Below are 19,499 nucleotides of genomic sequence, written 5' to 3'. Positions count from 1 at the left end.
TTTGGAAATGTTTTATCAGTCTATTGCTTGCATATGCATTCTCTTCACAGGGATATTTATCTTGCCCAATTTTTAAATTTTTTTTGGCTTAGGATGAGATAGAAACCTTTATTTAAAAACATTCTATTCCTAACTGGAGGAATCAACCTGCCTGACTTCAGACTCTACTACAAAGCCACAGTCATCAAGACAGTATGGTATTGGCACAAAGACAGAAATATAGATCAATGGAACAGAATAGAAAGCCCAGAGATAAATCCACGAACCAATGGACACCTTATCTTTGACAAAGGAGGCAAAGATATACAATGGAAAAAAGACAACCTCTTTAACAAGTGGTGCTGGGAAAACTGGTCAACCACTTGTAAAAGAATGAAACTAGAACACTTTCTAACACCATAAAATAAACTCAAAATGGATTAAAGATCTAAATGTAAGACCAGAAACTATAAAACTCCTAGAGGAGAACATAGGCAAAACACTCTCCGACATAAACCACAGCAGGATCCTCTATGACCCACCTCCCAGAATATTGGAAATAAAAGCAAAACTAAACAAATGGGACCTAATGAAACTTAAAAGCTTTTGCACTACAAAGGAAACTATAAGTAAGGTGAAAAGACAGCCCTCAGATTGGGAGAAAATAATAGCAAATGAAGAAACAGACAAAGGATTAATCTCAAAAATATACAAGCAACTCCTGCAGCTCAATTCCAGAAAAATAAATGACCCAATCAAAAAATGGGCCAAAGAACTAAACAGACATTTCTCCAAAGAAGACATAGAGATGGCTAACAAACACATGAAAAGATGCTCAACATCACTCATTATTAGAGAAATGCAAATCAAAACCACAATGAGGTACCATTACACGCCAGTCAGGATGGCTGCTATCCAAAAGTCTACAAGCAATAAATGCTGGAGAGGGTGTGGAGAAAAGGGAACCCTCTTACACTGTTGGTGGGAATGCAAACTAGTACAGCCGCTATGGAAAACAGTGTGGAGATTCCTTAAAAAACTGGAAATAGAACTGCCATATGACCCAGCAATCCCACTTCTGGGCATACACACTGAGGAAACCAGATCTGAAAGAGACACGTGCACCCCAATGTTCATCGCAGCACTGTTTATAATAGCCAGGACATGGAAGCAACCTAGATGCCCATCAGCAGATGAATGGATAAGGAAGCTGTGGTACATATACACCATGGAATATTACTCAGCCATTAAAAAGAATTCATTTGAATCAGTTCTAATGAGATGGATGAAACTGGAGCCCCTTATACAGAGTGAAGTAAGCCAGAAAGATAAAGAACATTACAGCATACTAACACATATATATGGAATTTAGAAAGATGGTAACGATAACCCTATATGCAGAACAGAAAAAGAGACACAGAAATACAGAACAGACTTTTGAACTCTGTGGGAGAAGGTGAGGGTGGGATATTTCAAAAGAACAGCATGTATACTATCTATGGTGAAACAGATCACCAGCCCAGGTGGGATGCATGAGACAAGTGCTTGGGGCCTGGTGTACTGGGAAGACCCAGAGGGATCAGATGGAGAGGGAGGTGGGAGGGGGGATCGGGATGGGGAATACGTGTAAATCTATGGCTGATTCATATCAATGTATGACAAAACCCACTGAAATGTTGTGAAGTAATTAGCCTCCAACTAATAAAAAAATAAAAAATAAACAACAACAAAAAAAATATATACAGAGTAAAGGATTTGGATAAGATATGATAAAATCACAGGAAGCAAAGCCAAATTCTGATAAAATAGAGGAGAAATTGGTGACACTCAGAAAATCAAAACCAGTTAGGGTCAAAGCAAATAAATATCGGGACAACAAACCACATCAAATTTTCCTCAAGCCCTCTACCTGGTATTTTTGTTCCATAAGTTAATAGACAGCTCATAAATTTCAAGTTATGTAGAGTCTTATTTCTACCCACCTCACTTAATGGTGAAGTCATTTATTTAATATCAGAGAAAGGGATTGTCTCCACTCAAGAGAATACAGTAGGAGAACCACTTGCTCAAAGTGATTAATATTCTTTGAGGAATAAAATCATCTAACCTAGGAAGCATTGTTGATATCCAGGCACATGAAAGTCAGATGCTACCTCAACTCAAACAAAACTGAATTCCTTTCTGTTTGCCAGGAGTGTCCCTGGGATCCTTGGTAGGTAGGCAAGCAGCCATGTAATCCTGCACAGGGGTGTTTCTTTCGATCCAGAAACCCATGCTTTCTTGTTGTGCATCAACAAATCTGAGGAGTGAACTGTTGACAGGTGGTATCAGGGATGTAGCAAGAGAGAAGACAAATGGCTGCTAGTGATAATACCTATGAGCAGTGCTGCTAGGAAGCACTGATCTTGGCTGAAAATGCTAAATTAGGAGTGGCTTTTGAAATCTCCGGCACTCAAGACCATTGGTTTCTCCTTTTACAAGAAAAAGGTTAACACGGTAGGTATCTATTTGCCGGGAAAAAGGAGAGTTGGTGTGAAAGGGGTTCTCATGAGGAAGGCTGCCCCAGTGAAACTTGATTTATCACTCTTTCCTCCCAGAAGGCATATGGTGCTTCTTGATTCTGTGGGGGTCCCAGTGACCCCCGGGACCCCGAGGCATTTCTTGAGGGACCAGGTCAGCTGGGCTTCTTTCAGTCTCCTTTCCAGTGTGACTCTCTTGAACCTTTCCAAACTCAACTGCTGCTGAAACTCTTCTGTTTTCCCCCAGGGAGAGACAGAGAACTTGACTTTTGCTGCAGAAGTTCTCTCAGATGAATCGGAGTGGATCATGTTCTTAAGTAGTTTGTGAAATTCTTTGCAGAGCTCCTAAGAAATGTCCAGAAGATTCCCCTCATGGATGTGATACCTCACGGTGCCATTGGTGGGTAACAACTGCCTCTGCAGCCACTACAATGGTCAATTCCAAGACAAATATTTCTGTTTTAGGAAGGTGCTGATAATTCTTTTGCAAAATCTCATTATCTAGGAAGTGATTGTATCCCTCTTCCACTTTGGATTTACTTATTGATATCACATGACCCAAGTCACCAATTCTATACATCACATTGGCAGAGAGAAACCAATCAACTTCATTTTCAACCTTTTTATGGGATTATGAGAAAGTCACTTTGCATCTTTTGACAAAGGAAGTTGTTACTAGGTTTGGTGTCCAGGTGCACCATGCCAGAGTTTTGGATGTACTGAAGCCCAAGGGAAATCTATAGAAGGATGTCCTGGAGTTTGGGCTCTTGGAAATGATTGCCAGACTCTGCGTTTTCAGATATAGCAGCCTGCAAGCTCCCACCTTTGCAGTATTCATTCCGAATGATTATGTGGTCATCTTGTACCCACGCAGAGTAGTAAGGTACCATATGGGAGCGATACCCCAGCAGCACATGGGCATGAAGTTCTTGCATGGCCAAATTTTCATCTGATAATCCTCCCAAAGTTTTCATGGAGCATTTTATTGCATAAATACACCCATCCAGCCTCTTAATCCCCTTACAGACTGTTCCAAATTCCCCAGCCCCATTTTTTTCTACCTCCAAGAAATCTTTTTCATAGTGGGAAGTCATATTGGTTTATCATACAACACATCTCTTGTCAGGGAACACTTGTTCTATGTTGTCTTCTCTTCTCTGGACCAGCTTCCTCTAGATCACCTTGGGTTTTCCTCTTGCCATTGGATTTAAGGAATTGTTCTCTAGGACTCCAAGGTGAAGGGATTAATGCTGACCAGAGCCAGTGAGGTCATCTCACCAGTGAAGGGGCCAGGTGTGAGCTTCAGATGCTTAGAGCTTCAGGAGGGGAGCTTCCCTGTTGAAGAAATATTAGCTGGCTCACCTGGCCTTTGGGAGTGAAGAGGTTCTCACAGAGGGGTGGCTTGCCCTCATCTGGTGGGGCTGGTGTTTCAGGACATGTGAGAGAGTGTGGCACGGGGGTCGTCAGACCCTGATCTGGACTCACTTTTTCTATTCCCTGAAATATATTGAAATAACATGCATTACTAAGGGGGAGTTCCGGAGGTATCAGATTTGCCTCTGAATACTAAACTCCAGATTTCTCTGGGGTTTGACTTGGAGCCTCCTTTCTCTCTTGTATTTCCTTCTGCCCTTTGTTCTCATGCTCCTCTTCACAATAGGACAAGTTTAATCTCTGCTTCAGTTCTTTGTTCTCATGTTTGTCACTCACCTGAAAGAGCTTCACAACCTGGGCAAGAAGACCTGTCAGAAGGAAACACTACAGAACTGCAGAAATGAGGAGAAAAATATGCAAGCTGCCAAGTTCCCCAGTGCTAGCCTGGATTTCCTTCTGCCAACTAACAGCTACATCAAATGTATTTAATTTTGACAAGCTCTGAATTATCAATGTTTTGGTGTCAAGTCAAAGAAAACTTTGCCTAGCCCTAGATTCAGAAGTTTTTCTCCTGTATTATTCCAAAACCTTGATAGTTAACATTTTACATTTAAGGCTATGAAGAATTTTGAGTTAATTTTGGTATAAGGTATAAGGTCTGAGTTTAGGTAAAGGTCCATTTCTCCCCCCATGGATTTCCCATTGCTCCAACACCGTTTGTTGAAGAGCCTATCCTTCCTCCATTGAGCTGCTTTTGCAATGTTGTTGTCTACAGTCGGTTAAGCACATTTTTGAGGGTCTGTTTCTGGATTCTCTATTCTGTTCTGTTGATCTATGTTCATCTCTCCCCAATAACACAATGTCTTGATTACTGTATAGTGAACCTTAATATCAAGCACAATGTTTCCTCTCATTTTATTCCTCTTTTCAAGGTTGTTGAAGTCTTGCCTTTTTACATCAATTTTAAAATAAGTTGTTTATATCTACACAAATTCTTGCTAGGGTTTTTATAGGAATTGCATTAAACATATAGATCAATTTTGGAAAAATTGACATTTTTACTATGTTCAGTTTTTCAACACATAAATGTGATACATGTCTCCATTAATGTAGGTCTTCTCTATATCTTTCAGCAGTATTTTGTAATTTTAGGCACATAGATAGGACACAGGTTTTGTTACGTACATGCCTAACATTTCATTTTATTTGGAGTGTTATTAAGGTTTCTACAATTGTTAGTATGTAAAAATGTGATTGATATTTGTGTGTTGACCTTGCAAACTGGGACCTTGTTGAACTAATTCATTCTAGGAGTTTCTTTTAAGAGAATCCTTGGGATTTTTACATAGATAATCAGATCATTTACAAACAGAAATGGTTTTATAGCTTCCTTTTTCTGATTAGTGTGCTTATTTCTTTCTCTTGCTTTTTTAACAAAATTAATTTTTATTTTATATTGGAGTATAGTTGACTAACAATGTTGTGTTCAGTTCAGTTCAGTTCAGTCGCTCAGTTGTGTCCAACTGTTTGCAAGCCCAAGGACTGCAGCATACCAGGCTTCCCTGTCCATCCCAACTCCTGGAGCTTACTCAAACTCAAGTCCATTGAGTTGGTGATGCCATCCAACCATCTCATCATCTGTCATCCCCTTCTCCTCATGCCTTCAGTCTTTCCCAGCATCCGGGTCTTTTCCAGTGAGTCTGTTCTTTGCATTAGGTGGCCAAAGTGTTGCAGTTTCAGCTTCAGCATCAGCCCTTCCAATGAATATTCAGGACTGATTTCCCTTAGGGTTGACTGGTTGGAATGTTGTGTTAGTTTCAGGTATACAATCAAGTGACTCAGTTATACATATACATATATCCATTCTCTGCCCAGGTATATTATCACAGAATATTGAGTAGAGTTCTCTGTGCTATACAGTAGGTCCTTGTTGATTTATTAAATGGCTAGAACTTTCAGTACTGTGTTAATAAGAGTGGTAAGAGCTGGTATTTTTGCCCTGTTCCTAATCCTAGGGGAATAGAGAAGCATTAAGTATAATATTAGCTATAGTTATGGGTTTTGTTTTGTTTTTTCTGTAAATGCTTTTTATCAAATTCAGACAATTCCTCCCAGTTCTCAATTGCGAAAAAAAAAAAAATTCTTAAATAATAAATGAGAAATAGACTTTCTAAAATGTATTTCCTGTGTATCAATTGATAAAATCATATGACTTTCCACCCTTAACTTGTTGACATGATGGATTACATCAGTTGATTTCAAATGTTGTACTAAGATTGCATCCTGGAGTAAATCTCACTTGGCCATGGTGTATAGTTTGTTTTACACTTCAATAGATTCAGTTGCTAATTTTTTTTGAGGATTTTTGCATCTAAATTCATGGGAGATATTGGTCTGTAATTTTCTTTTCTCTTATACTATTTTTGCCTAGCGTCAAAATCAGGGTAATACTGGCCTCAAAAATTGAGTTGGGAAGCCCTTCCTCTGCTTTTTTCTGAAATGGATTGCATAACATTGATTTATTTTTTTTTCAAATGCTTTTTAAGAACTCTTCGGTGAAACCATATGAACCTGGAGATTTCTTTTTCCAGACAATCTAAATTGCAGACTCAATCCCTTTAATGATTATAGATATATTCAGATGACCTATTTCATCTTGCATGAGTTTTTGTAGTTTGGGAATTTTATTATGGAATTGGGTCTATTTCTTCTATGTTGTCAAATTTATGAGTAATTGCACAAACCATCCCACTGTTTTCTTTTTAATGACTGCAGACTATGTATTGAATAGTAATGTCCTCAGTTTCATTCCTAACATTGATGATTTGAATTTTCTCTCTGTATTTTTTTCAGACTTGCTAGCAATTCATCAATTTTATTGATTTTTTCCCCCAAAGAACCAGCTACTTGTTTCATTTATTTTCCCCATGTCTGAAATTTCACTGATTTATCTTATCTTTATTATTCCCTTCATTTTTCTTGCTTTGGATTTATTTTTATCTTATTTTCATAGTTCTTGGGTAGGAATTTAGGTTATTTAATTAGACCTTTCCTAATTTCTAGAGTAAACATTTAGCAGTATACATTTCTCTCTCAATGCTGCTTTGGCTGCAACACACAAACTTTGATATGATATTGTCACTTTCATTCAGTTCTATGTGTTTTCCAATTTTCTTTCAGATTTCCCTTTTGACCCAAGAATTATTTAGAGTGTTGTTTATTTTCTGCATATATAGAGATTTTCTTGCTGTCTTTCTACTATTAAATTCTAATTTGAGACCATTATGGTTTTATAATCACAGTACACTCATATTGAACACACACTCGATACAACTTTGGTTCTTTTGTATTTAGTGAGTCTGATTTTTGACCCCAGGATAAGGTTTGTCTTGGTGAAACTTCCAAGGGAACTTGGGGTGAAAATGTGTATTCTTTTCTGTAGTTTTGTGGGCTGTTCTGTGTGTCAGTTACATCCTGTTTTTTCTGTCTTTCAAATCTTGTGTCTCCTTCCTAGTTTCATAGTTGGTGGGGATGGGTGTTGAAATCTCCAACTATAACTGAGGATTAGTCTAGTTCTCCTGACACCTCTATCAGTTTTTTTTTCATGTACTGTGAAGCTCTGTGATTGGCTAGTTCACATTCAGGATCATTGTGTCTTTTTGGTGGATTATAAATCCACCAATTATCATTATGGGATGCCCTTCTCTGTCTCTGGCAATTTTCTTTGCTCTGGAGTCTACTTATATTTTAACCTACTCAATCTTTCTTTTAAAAAACCGTTTACATGGCATCTTTTCCCCTCATTTCAACATACCTATGCCACTGAATTTAAAGTGAGTCTCTTATGTAAAATTTGTAGTTGGGCCCTGTTTTTTTTTTTAAGTCCACTCTGCCAAACTCTGTCTTTTCATTGGTATATTTAGACCACTTGTATGGAGGGTGTTTATTGATATGATAGATATTAAGACTGCCTTTTTAAAATGTTTTCTGTTTGTTTCCTCTGGTTCCCATTCCCCTGTCTCTTTTCCTGCCTTCCTGTGGATTTTGAACACATTTTAGAATTCTACCTTGATGTATTTGTAGTGCTTTTGGGTGTAACATTTTATGTATTTTTCATTCTAGTTTCTCTGAGTAGGTATTACAAAACAGATATGTGACTTATCATAGCTACTGATATCACTATTTTACAACTTAGTGTTACGTGTGGAAACCTCAATTTCAGTTAGGTACTTTGCCCCATTTTTAAAAACCATTGTCTGGGTGTCAGATGGTGCTACAATTTTTGTTTCAATCATTAAATATGATTTATAAAGCTCATTAAGGAAAGAAAAATAATGTCTATATTTTTACTTTTACCATTATTTACCTTCATTTATCATTTCCTTCTGTTTGATGTACTTGCTTTAGTGAGTGAGTGAAAGTCGCTCAGTCGTGTCTGACTCTTTGTGACCCCATGGACTATACAGTCCATGGAATTCTCTAAGCCAGAATACTGGAGTGGGTAGCCTATCCCTTCTCCAGGGTATCTTCCCAACCCAGGAATTGAACTGCGGTCTCCTGCATTGCAGGTGGATTCTTTACCAGCTGGACTATCAGGGGAACCTTGATATCAGGGAAGTACTTGCTTTAACCATTCATTAAGAATAGGTCTGCTAGCACCAAATTCTTGTTTTCCCTCATCTGACAATGTTTTCATTTTTCTGTATTATTGAAGGATATCTTCACTAGATACAGAATTCTTGGTTGACAGATCATTTCTTTCAGCACTTGAAAAATCTTTTGCTACTTCCTTATGCCTCCATGATATGGGTTCCAGTAAGAATTGTGTTGTTATTTGAGTTGGTGCTTCCTTATTGATAATGCATTGTTTCTCTCTGCTTGCTTTACAGATATTTCTCTTTGGTTTACAAAAATTTCATTATGATGTATCTTAAAATGATTGTTTGGGTTCACCTTGTTTGGATTTCTTAGCCTTTTGGGGCTTTAAGTTTGTCACTTTTGCCAAATCAGAGAAATCTTCAGCCATGATTTTATTAAAAAAAAATTTTTTTTTAATGTGGACCATTTTTAAAGTCTTTATTTAATTTGTTACGATATAGTTTCTGTGTTATGTTTGGGGTTTTTTGGGTCATAAGGCATGTGGGATCTTAGCTTCTTGACCAGAGATTGAACCTACACCCCCTGCATTGGAAAGTGAAATCTTAATCACTGGACTTCTAGGGAAGTTCAAACCATTATTTTTTCCAAATACTCTTTCTGCCCCATTATCTTTCTCTTCTCCTTCTGGGACTTTGATGATATGATTGTTAGGTTCTATGTTATTTTCCCACACATCTCTGAGGCTCTATTCACTTTTATCTATATATTTTCTCTTTGATGTTCAGATTGGCTGAGTCTTATTGGTACATTTTCAAGTTCACTGATTCTATACTCTGCAATTTCCATTCTACTATTGAGCTCATCTGGTGAGTTATTTTTTTCTCTGTCCTGTATTTTTCAAATCTATAATTTTCACTGGGTTATTTTTGTAGCTTTTGTTTCTTTGCTGAAAACTTCAATTTTTTTCATTTGTTTCAAGGGAATTTATAACTGATTATTGAAATGTTTTAATAACAACTGCTTTAAAAGTCCTTTCAACTAAGTTAAAGATCTGATTCATCTTGTTGGTGTTGTCCATTAGTTGTCTTTTCTCATTTAAGGTGATTCTTAGTATGACAGGTGACCTTCAACTATATTCTTACTATTTTCTCATTAGATTAGGAAGCTCTGACCTATTTAAATATTTTGATTTAGCATGCTATCACCCTTTGCAGATTTAGTGTGGGGTTCTTATTCAAATTTTGTGAGTTGTGGTCCCAATGGCAGTTTAGTGTTCAGAGATTTACCAGTGTTATTTTCCTGTTTGGTTCATTTGGTCCCCTGAGGATCCTAGTATTGTCAACCAGTGCTGCCTGTGAAGCAGAAGAGGTCTCCCCAGGTGGGACACATAGGCATTTTTTGGCAAGGGAGGGCAGTACCGTGTTTTCATGCATTATACACTTCCTTGGTGTCTTTGGGTAAGGGAAACAGTCTTGTGCTCACAGAGACAAAGGTTTCAAGAGCCAAACTGCTTGCTGTGACTGGGGCCTGTTTACTTTTTCTTCCTATCTCTGGTCTAGATTGAGGAGAATTGGACAATTTTGTATAAAATTAATCATACACCTACTCTATGACAAAGAGTCCTACCCCTGTGTATTTATCCAAGAGAAATGAAAATGTACATTCACATGAAAGCCTGTAATGTGAATGTCCTTGACATGATGAATAGATAATTAATCTATGAAACATCCATCTAATGGAGTACTTTTCATCAACAAAAAGAAGCAAATTATTCATGTGTGCCACATTATAGATGACTCTTAAAAGGATTTTGCTAAATAAAATAAAAAAGACCCAAAAGATAACCTATTGTGTAATTCAGTTATGTATAACACTGGAAAAGGTAAAATTATAGAAAGGAAAGGAGATCAGAGGCTGTTTTGCATTGGAAGAGGGTTTATTTAAAAAGGGTAGCACAGGGGAGCTTTGGGCATAATAGAACTGTTTGATATGAAATGGCTGAGGTAATTCTGTGCTGGTTGATACAAGACTCTATTCATTTGTCAAAATTAAACCTCATACCAGCCAGAGATGCTTTGAGGATGCAAACAAAACCCTTGTGAGCACCAGGACCCAGGGAAAGGAGCAGTTACTCCCACAAGAGACTGAGCCAGACCTGTGTTTGAGTGTCTCCTGTGGAGGCATGGGTCAGCAGTGGCCTGCCATAGGGACAGGGTATCTGGCTGCAGCAGACCTGGGAGGTGTGGTGTGTGGCTCAATTCTTCAACAGATAAATTGTTTAAAACAGAAGAAAGGAATGTATGAAAGAAAGGAAGAGATGAACATATGACTTCCAGATTGAAAGAGAATAGAATATTGGAGACACAATTAGATGGTAAAACCATAGTTAGATGGTAAATCCCCAGTTAGATGAAGAAATGCAAGAAAGTGCCTATTGTAAAAGGTCCTATCTGAAGTTATTGATATTTCTCCTGGCAATCTTGATTTCAGCTTGTGCTTCATCCAATCCAGCATTTTGCATGATGTACTCTGCATTCAAGTTAAATAAGCAAGGTTACAATATACAACCTTTACATACTCCTTTCCCAATTTGGAACCAGTTTATTGTTCCATGCCTGGTTCTAACTGTTGCTTCTTGACCTGCGTACAGGTTTCTCAGGTGGTAGGTAAGGTGGTCTGGTATTCCCATTTGTTGAAGAATTTTCCAGTTTGTTGTGATCCACACCATCAAAGGCTTTAGTGTAGTCAGTGATGCAAAAGTAGATGTCTTTCTGGAATTCTCTTGCTTTTTCTATGATCCAATGGATGTTGGCAATTTGATCTCTGGTTCCTCTGTCTTTTCTAAAACCAGCTTGAACATCTGGAAGTTCACGGTTCACATATTGTTGAAGCCTAGCTTGGAGCTGCTGCTGCTGCTGCTAAGTCACTTCAGTCATGTACGACTCTGCGCGACCCCATAGATGGCAAGCCACCAGGCTCCCCCATCCCTGGGATTCTCCAGGCAAGAATACTGGAGTGGGTTGCCATTTCCTTCTCCCTAGCTTGGAGAATTTTGAGCATTACTTTGCTAGCATGTGAGATGAGTGCAATTGTGTGGTAGTTTGAATATTCTTTGGCATTGCCTTTCTTTGGGATTGGAATGAAAACTGACCTTTTCTAGTCCTGTGGTCACTGCTGAGTTTTCCAAGTTTGTTGGTATATGGAGTGCAGAATCTTCGGCAGAAGCCCCATCTACTTGTTTCTCCCAGTCCCAGAAACAGTCCTATTCTTTTGTGGTACAGTTGCTATGTATTTAGATTTATTAATATGCTTTCTGTGTACAGATCACCAAAATAGAAAATCAGTGTCATAATGTCAGAGATCACTGAATAATGGATTTTGAATATCTATGAATCGAGTAACTTTAAATTTGCTGAGTCGTGATATTTGAAGATTATGTTCACTTGAAGGTTTGGATTTGTACATGTGTACTAGGGAAGAACCAATCTGATTCCACATTGGATCTATTCCTTTAGCTCTAACCCTTGTCCTCTGCTCCTCATGCTTAGTCATTCTGGCTCTGCATCTTTTGTAAAAGAATGTTGCCCATAGCCTGAAATATACGTGACAGCCCTTTCTCAGGGCTCTGACATTTAAGAGTCCATTCATATAGAGATAAAAAGTTGCAGAACAGAGAAAAGCATTTGTTTTGTCAGAGGTTTACAGGGACATTGTGACCTGACCTATGTGGACAGCTGGAAGAACAAAGGACTTCCATACCAAGAAGCTGCTAACAACTAACCATGTCTCTCCCTCACCTGGCCTTTAGAAATGTTTTGCTGAAATCATTCAGAGAGTTCACGGTTTTTCTTGGGCACAAGTCACCCATTTCCTTGCTTGGCCCTGCAATAAACCTTTCTCTGCTCCAGACTCTTGACATTTTGGTGGTTTATTTATTTATTTATTTATTTTTTGCCTTCCTTTGTGTGAGACACAAGAACTTTCCTCTGGTAACACTTGCTGAACATCAGAATCACGACTGTGGAAACCCACAGTCACTCTCACCAAAACCTTAAGCTTTGATTTAAATGTTTCACGACTGCAAACTCACAAATTCCAAGAAATGAGGCATCATGGAATCATAATGTCTTAAAGATGCAGGTAGGAATGCTAGAGCAAGCTGTGAATGCACCAGTTGAGAGCATTTGTCTGCCACCCACAGCAGAAATGCCCTGTTGTGAAAGGAAGTCCCTGAGGGGGACTCAGATATTCAAAGTGGTGAGAAAGAGGGAAATACTGGAGTGGCCCAAAAGTTTATTTGGGTTTTTCTGTAAGATGTTATGGGAAAACCCAAAAGAATTTTTCGGCCAACACAATACTAATGTCTTACTCTGCATTAACCACACATCAGCTGCTTTGTAAAGATCACCCACAGCATGTGGGGTTATCCTCATTTGTGCCTGCGAAGTTCCTTCAGTCATGTCCAACTCTTTGCGACCCTATGGACTGCAGCCTGCCAGGCTCCTTTATCCATGGGATTCTCCAGGCAAGAATACTGGAGTGGGTTGCCATGCCTTCCTCCAGGAGATCTTCCCAACCCGCATCTCTTACATCTCCTGCATTAGCAGGCAAATTCTTACCATTAGCACCACCTGGGAAGACATCCTCATTTGAGGGGAGAGGAAATTAAAGCCAAGAATTATTTAAACAGAGAAAAGTCAGCTGATAACTTGCCAGATCCAGGACATTAACTGCTCATGTGTCAGAAGTGTTGATAAATGGCTGTGACGGTCTGGGGTGAGAGTGAGATCAAGGAAGACTCAGCTTCTAACTGGTCAGGGTCCCGTTTCAGAAGCCTGCAAAATCTCCCAGGTTGTAATCCACCTGCACCTGCTCATCCTCACTCTCTCTCCTGGCAGATGACCGACTAACTCATGAGTTTTGCAAATGGTCCCTTGTTTACCTCTCTGAAGACTCATATACCCGCAAATCCTTACTTTTCCCCTGCTCAAATCCCAGCGCTCTTCTGAGAGACAATCAGAATTGAATCACAAATTTGTCTGCACATTAGAAACACCTGCTAATGTTCAAAACCACCAAAAGCCCTGGCCACACCTAGACAAGTAAAACCTTTGTCTCTGAGAGGTGGATCACTGGTGTCAATATTTTAAAAACTCACCAGATGATTACAATGGAAAGACAAGTTAAGGAACCTAAGGGTTATTCTGTTATTCACACAAAGTAGTGGTTTAAAATAAGAATCAAATAAGGGAGATTTTTTTAAAAACTTACTGAAGCCTAAGTCCAATCTCAGACCAGTGGGAACAGAAGTTCTGGGGGAAGTCTGGGCATAGATTTTTCTAATCTTCTCAGGCTGATAGAGATGAAATCCTGAAAGCTTAAGGCAGGAGATCCCTGAACTGGATAATCTTCCTGGGTCTTTTCAAACTCAGTTTTAGAGTGTCCCACTCCATGGTTTGAACTTGTGAGTAAACAAATTACCTATTTTTGCTTAACTGGTGACTCTCTATCTTCTGCAAGTTCTGGAGTTGACCTAGTATCCCAGTTTGCTCAGAACCCTCTGTTTTGCCAAAAATTTTCACTTTCGTCTCAGGTTCAAAGGATCTGTTAACAAAATAAGCCATTCATTATAAACAAATAAATAATACAAATATTTATTAGAGAACTATAGAGTTTATTTTCAATATACTGACATTAAAAGAAAAGAAAAATAGAAACAGCAGAGGATACATCACCAAATTGGGTTTTGACCAACATCCAGACCTAAACAGTGCTGGTAAGTCCCATGTCACAGCACATCTAGAGTCTCAGTTGGGAAAGTGTCCCAGGCAGCACATCTGCTCTGTGGGTAAGACTTCGAAGATTGCAGTTCAAGGTTCCTATTTATAGTCCCAGGACAGAGGCAATCTGATATTCTCATCAGTCTGTAACCAAATTGCAAGCCTGGTTTCATGTTAATCCTGTTTGCTTTGTCTTGTAAAATTTGGAATGTTGCTAAGCCTGGGGCTTGGATGGCCAGGTCCCCACCGGGGGCTCAACAATCTCAAGATTTCTCCCCCATCTTATCTATGGCGCTGCAAGTCTTGCACTCAGCAGGCAGTCACTAACAGTCACACAGTAGTCCAGGCAGCTTAGAAGCAAGGTCAGAGGCCTGCTCTGCTTTGTCTCTGAAGCCTAAACAAGACTATTTAATTTCCCTAACCCTCTCCTGGTTTTAGCACTGAAAATTACACTTCACAGGAAACTCTTCGGTCATAGGCAAACCAGTATAACTTTGTTACCCCACTTGGAATCAAAGCATCCTGACTTTTAACTTCCTGCTGAATTTCTTGGAATGAGCTCTCTTCACCCTCCTAATTAGGGCTAATAAATGAACCACCATCATAATTTATTTCAATCACATGGATCTCTGAGTACATTCCCCGCATAGATACCAAGATGTCATCCTAGCCTTCACTGGCTCCCAGTCTTGTCACACGACTGCCTCTCACTTCTGTGCCTTACCCAGCACTATCCCTGGACCCTGATTCACTGACACCTCTAAAGCAGAACCACACTCTACCCAACTGTGCCTCTATAAATCACATTAGGACCTCCCCTCCAGGTGTGGCTTAAGCTGTTGGAAAACGAAACATGAAGCTCACCTCCAAGATGTCTTCTCACACTTGACTGTTTGGGTCTCCTTGGTCGAAGTTGAAGGCCACTTCCTAGAAAGTTAAGAAAGCAAAACTATGATTTATTTCGGCTACTTTTCTTCATGGAACAGATGTGCCAACTCATGTAAATGTGAGAGGAGCTTAAGAATACATTGAAGAAAATTGGAAAAGAGGAATCTTAACTGTGGGATAGGTCTTCACAAGAACCCAGGGAAAACTGAACAACCATGCCTCACATCATGGTCAGGAAGTCCAAGTTAGCCACCAGGAAGACCTGAACAGAAGAGTTTCCTAAATCCAGGGCATCTCCAGCCTCAGCTGCAGGAATCCAAGGACCACTCCAAAGCCACTTAACTAGCCCTCCTCTCTGGATCAGCTTCTCTTGCTTACCAAGGAGTTCATGTTTGCCCAGCTTCTTCCTTTGAATTCCAGACAAGAAGACTCTTGTATCTTGTTTAATACCCATATTACCTGCCAGAAAAAAATATTTCCCTAAGCTTTGTTCACCTTAGGCCACTGACTTTTGCAGTGGTTACCTTTAGGTCATTGCAAGTCCCTGGTCAATCATCTGTGAGCTAGGAGGGGGGCCACGGTATGACTGCATACGGCTGGGTTCAGAAAAGGGCCTGTGGTCATAGCAGTTTGTTATAAAAGCCACGAGAAACCCTACAACTGTCATATCTAGTAAGAAGATAAAATCTTATAGTTGGATGAATGCTAATGAAATGCAACTCTAGCATCTTATGGGTGAAGGTAACAGTGTTATGTATTGGAAAGAGTCAGAAATGTCTGGGTTTGAACCTCAGGCAGTTTTTACCAGTTGACCTTGTAAAATTTACATCACTTCTTTTGATCTCCTCTGTAAAGTAAAAAAGAATACTTGCCTTTTATGTTTGTCACAAAGACTAATTAACATTGCCTACCTAAGCTCCTGGCAAAACTTAATACTGGTTTCTAGCATGGACTTAGGCACTCCATCCTCCTGCCTTTTGCCCTTAGCCATCACACCCAACATGACACAGCACAATAAGGGCTCTTCGATCAGCAATAAGTTCTGCTTTAGATGGAGCACAAGCTGGTTGGATTTGGGCACCCAGTTGCACTCCATCAATCTCAAGTCTCTTATGTAACCAATGCACATGATCAAAGATCCTATACTTCAAACCTGAATCATCAATCTCAGTGCTAATGGGATGTAGAAAAACGTTTTTCCCTGGAAGATCACTAAAAGGTCACAGTCTTGTTTTCCCCAGATAGATTTTCTGTCATATTATATAGTAATGTTCAGTTGGGTGGCAAGATTACTGTCCTGAGAATAACAGTCATCTTTGTAGCTGTTTTACCCAACTCTCAAACTGGTCTGTGAGTTTCTCTTGAGATGACTTTTTGATTACTGGCATCTAATTTTTAACTAGTTTTGCTTTTTAACAAAAATTAAACACAAAAACAAAATTAACACAACCATATTCTTCAGTCTAGGGCACACTTAGCATTAGTCTTCCTTGCAAAGTCCATTTTGTGTGACTTCATTCATTTTTTTATTTATGTTAGTTATTAATTTTCCCTTTCATTCATCCCCATTCCTACACCACTCCCCACCCTGACCTTCACAATGTACACACACTGTATCTAAAGTTTATTTAAACCATTTTCATGCATTCAGTCAAAACTACATGTGATGTATTTCATGTGTATGTGATTAATACAAGTAATTTTTTTCATTAACCACACACAAACTGATATATGTAAATCTAATTCTAACTGCTGCTGACATCTTCCCCCTGCACACACACAACTTCATCTACTTCTTTTAAGAAAGGTCGCCCAGATCATCTCCAGCACTTGCTCTCATGATCAAGGCTTAATGCCCCCACATCATCAGTCTCTTTTATGACCACCACTGACACCTTCTTCAGGATACATGCCCTAGAGACAGATTGTTAGGTGGGAAGGTATACACATACTAGTTTCACCTGATTGCCCTCCAGAATGGCTCCACCAGTTTCCACTTCCCAAAGTAAACAAATGTTCCCATTTCACCTAAAACTCCAATAGCATTTAATGCTATCAGACTTTCTATTTTTTGCCAATCTGTTAGCAATGCTATAATATGATGTTTAAATTTGAATATCCCAGAATATTAGTTAGGCTAAGTGCATCCTCATTCAGTTAGCAGCTCTTCTGTCTGATTTTCCACCTGAAACGCTTCCTCATGTGTCTTGCCCATTTTTTTCTATTGGATTTTTTATCTTTCTCTTGATGATTTGTAAGAGTTCTTTGTATAGTCTAGGTACTGAAAGGAATAGAACTCAGTCTGGCACTCATATGTTAACTTAAACTTTGCTAAATAGAAATCACAAATTCTGAATGGGTCAAGTCCATTAGTCCTTTCCTATGTATGACTTTTGGGTCTTAGTTAAGAAAGACTTCTCCATCCGAGTTTACAAAGACATTCAGTATCTTCTCCTGTTTGTTTCAATAGACTTACTTTTTAAAGTGGAACTTTAACCTATTAAATGTTATTGTGTAAGGGTGTGTGTGTGTGTGTGTGTGTGTGTGCATGCACTTGCACATAGCGTAAAGTAGGAATCCAGCTTTCTTTCTCTGTACAAGTAATCAGCCTGTTTATGCAACACCATTTACTAAGTAAAACCCATCCTTATGGACAATATCATATACCATATCTCTAAATACACATGTGGCTCCGCTTGGACTATCTAGGCTATTCCATTGCTCCTCTCCTAGTAACATATTGCTAAAAAATTTTAAAATATGTATTATTTTAAGGTAGGGTAATTACTCCATATTGTGTGCTTCATTTTCACAATTTATTTAGTATATTATGCACTTCAAAATCAGTATTGATTTTTCCTAAAGAAGATGATTACAAAATAAAGCCTGGCTATTAGAAGTTGATTATATAGACTAATTTATGGTTATTTCACAAAAAATGCAAATAAATAGAATATCAACTGAAAGGAAATTAGCGTAAGTATACTAGAGGATTTTTTTTTTTTTAACTAGAGGATTTTTTAATGAACAAAATTTTCTTTTAAACATGACAGATTGAGATTACATTCAAAATTCCACTGAAATTGAAATAAAGAAGAAAAACATAGCATCAGTGAAGAAGGACAAAGCAAATAAAACTACATTCAAAATTCCACTGAAATTGAAATAAAGAGGAAAAACATAGCATCAGTGCAGAAGGGCAAAGAAAATAAAATTACATCAATTAATCAATCTTAGGAACCTTTAATAGTGGCAAAGTAGAAGGACAAATGATCAGAGTTACCAGACCAGTGAAAGCTAAGTGTCTATGAGGAGTGAAGCCAATGGCGATAACAAAAGATACTGCATGCATCCATGGGATAAAAACATGATGCTTTTAAAAAGCACCTGAAAATAAAATAAAATAAAAAGCACTCAGTCGGAGAGCAAGCATTATCAAAAATTAAAAATATAATAGGAAAATATATATTCAATAAAAGGGCTGGAAGATGAAGTGGAGTTATTCTCTAAGAATGTAGAGCAAAACAATAAACAGACAAACCGTAAGAAAAACAAAAGATCAATCTAGGAGGACCAACATGCAAATAATTTGGAGTTTCAAAATATGCGAATATATAAAAAGCAAAGAACGGTAACAAAAAATTAATACTAGAATTCTTGGAATTTTAGGCAATGAGTGTCCAGATCAAAAGTTCTCACTGAACACTTGACACAATGTAGGAAACTAAATCATAAGAAACTAACCATTGATATATTATGGGCAGATGACAGCAATATGGTGACAAAGAGATGAATACAAAAGATGTGTCATTGCAATGACCTCAGGCTATAAACAATGCCTCCACCTTCCTAAAGAAAAGTGATTCCCAATCCAGACTTCTATGCAAACCATTCAATTATTCTCAGGTAAGGATATAACGAGAATACTTTCAGAAAGTAAGGTCACAAAACGTGATTGCCACATACCTGCTCTTCAAAGGATTTGTTCTAAACTGTAACAGTAATAAAAAAAGGAAGAAAGTATGAGATCTTAAAAAAATTAGCTAATTCAGAAAATAAGCAGAAATTATTTTTAGTATGATGATAAGGCCTTAGTATGACAACTGCATAAGAACATGTCTAAACCTGGTTGACAAGTCCATGGGAAGAGTTTCTGGGAAGAATGGGAAATTATTAGTGTCTTGGAAGTATTGGAAAATTTACCCTTTTTTTTAACTAGAGAGTGTTTACTCGATATGGATGTTAAAAGCTGTTTAATTTAAAGTTTATTGACAAGAATATTATGAGCAACTATGGAGGACTAAATATAAAGATCTAAGAGAAGTGGAAAATTTTTTGAAAAAACTTAAAAAACTAACTT

The 19,499-nt window shown here is 38.3% G+C and overlaps 1 pseudogene; it reads right to left on the bottom strand.

Annotated features, from left to right (window-relative positions):
- Positions 1-2,483: 2,483 nt before the first annotated feature.
- On the bottom strand, positions 2,484-15,593 carry LOC133068002 (wee1-like protein kinase 2; annotated as a pseudogene).
- Between the last annotated feature and the right edge of the window lie 3,906 nt (positions 15,594-19,499).

The sequence above is a fragment of the Dama dama genome, chromosome 13 (assembly GCF_033118175.1).
Source record: "Dama dama isolate Ldn47 chromosome 13, ASM3311817v1, whole genome shotgun sequence".
Classification (NCBI taxonomy): domain Eukaryota; kingdom Metazoa; phylum Chordata; class Mammalia; order Artiodactyla; family Cervidae; genus Dama; species Dama dama.
This window is presented reverse-complemented; position numbering and strand designations above follow the sequence as displayed.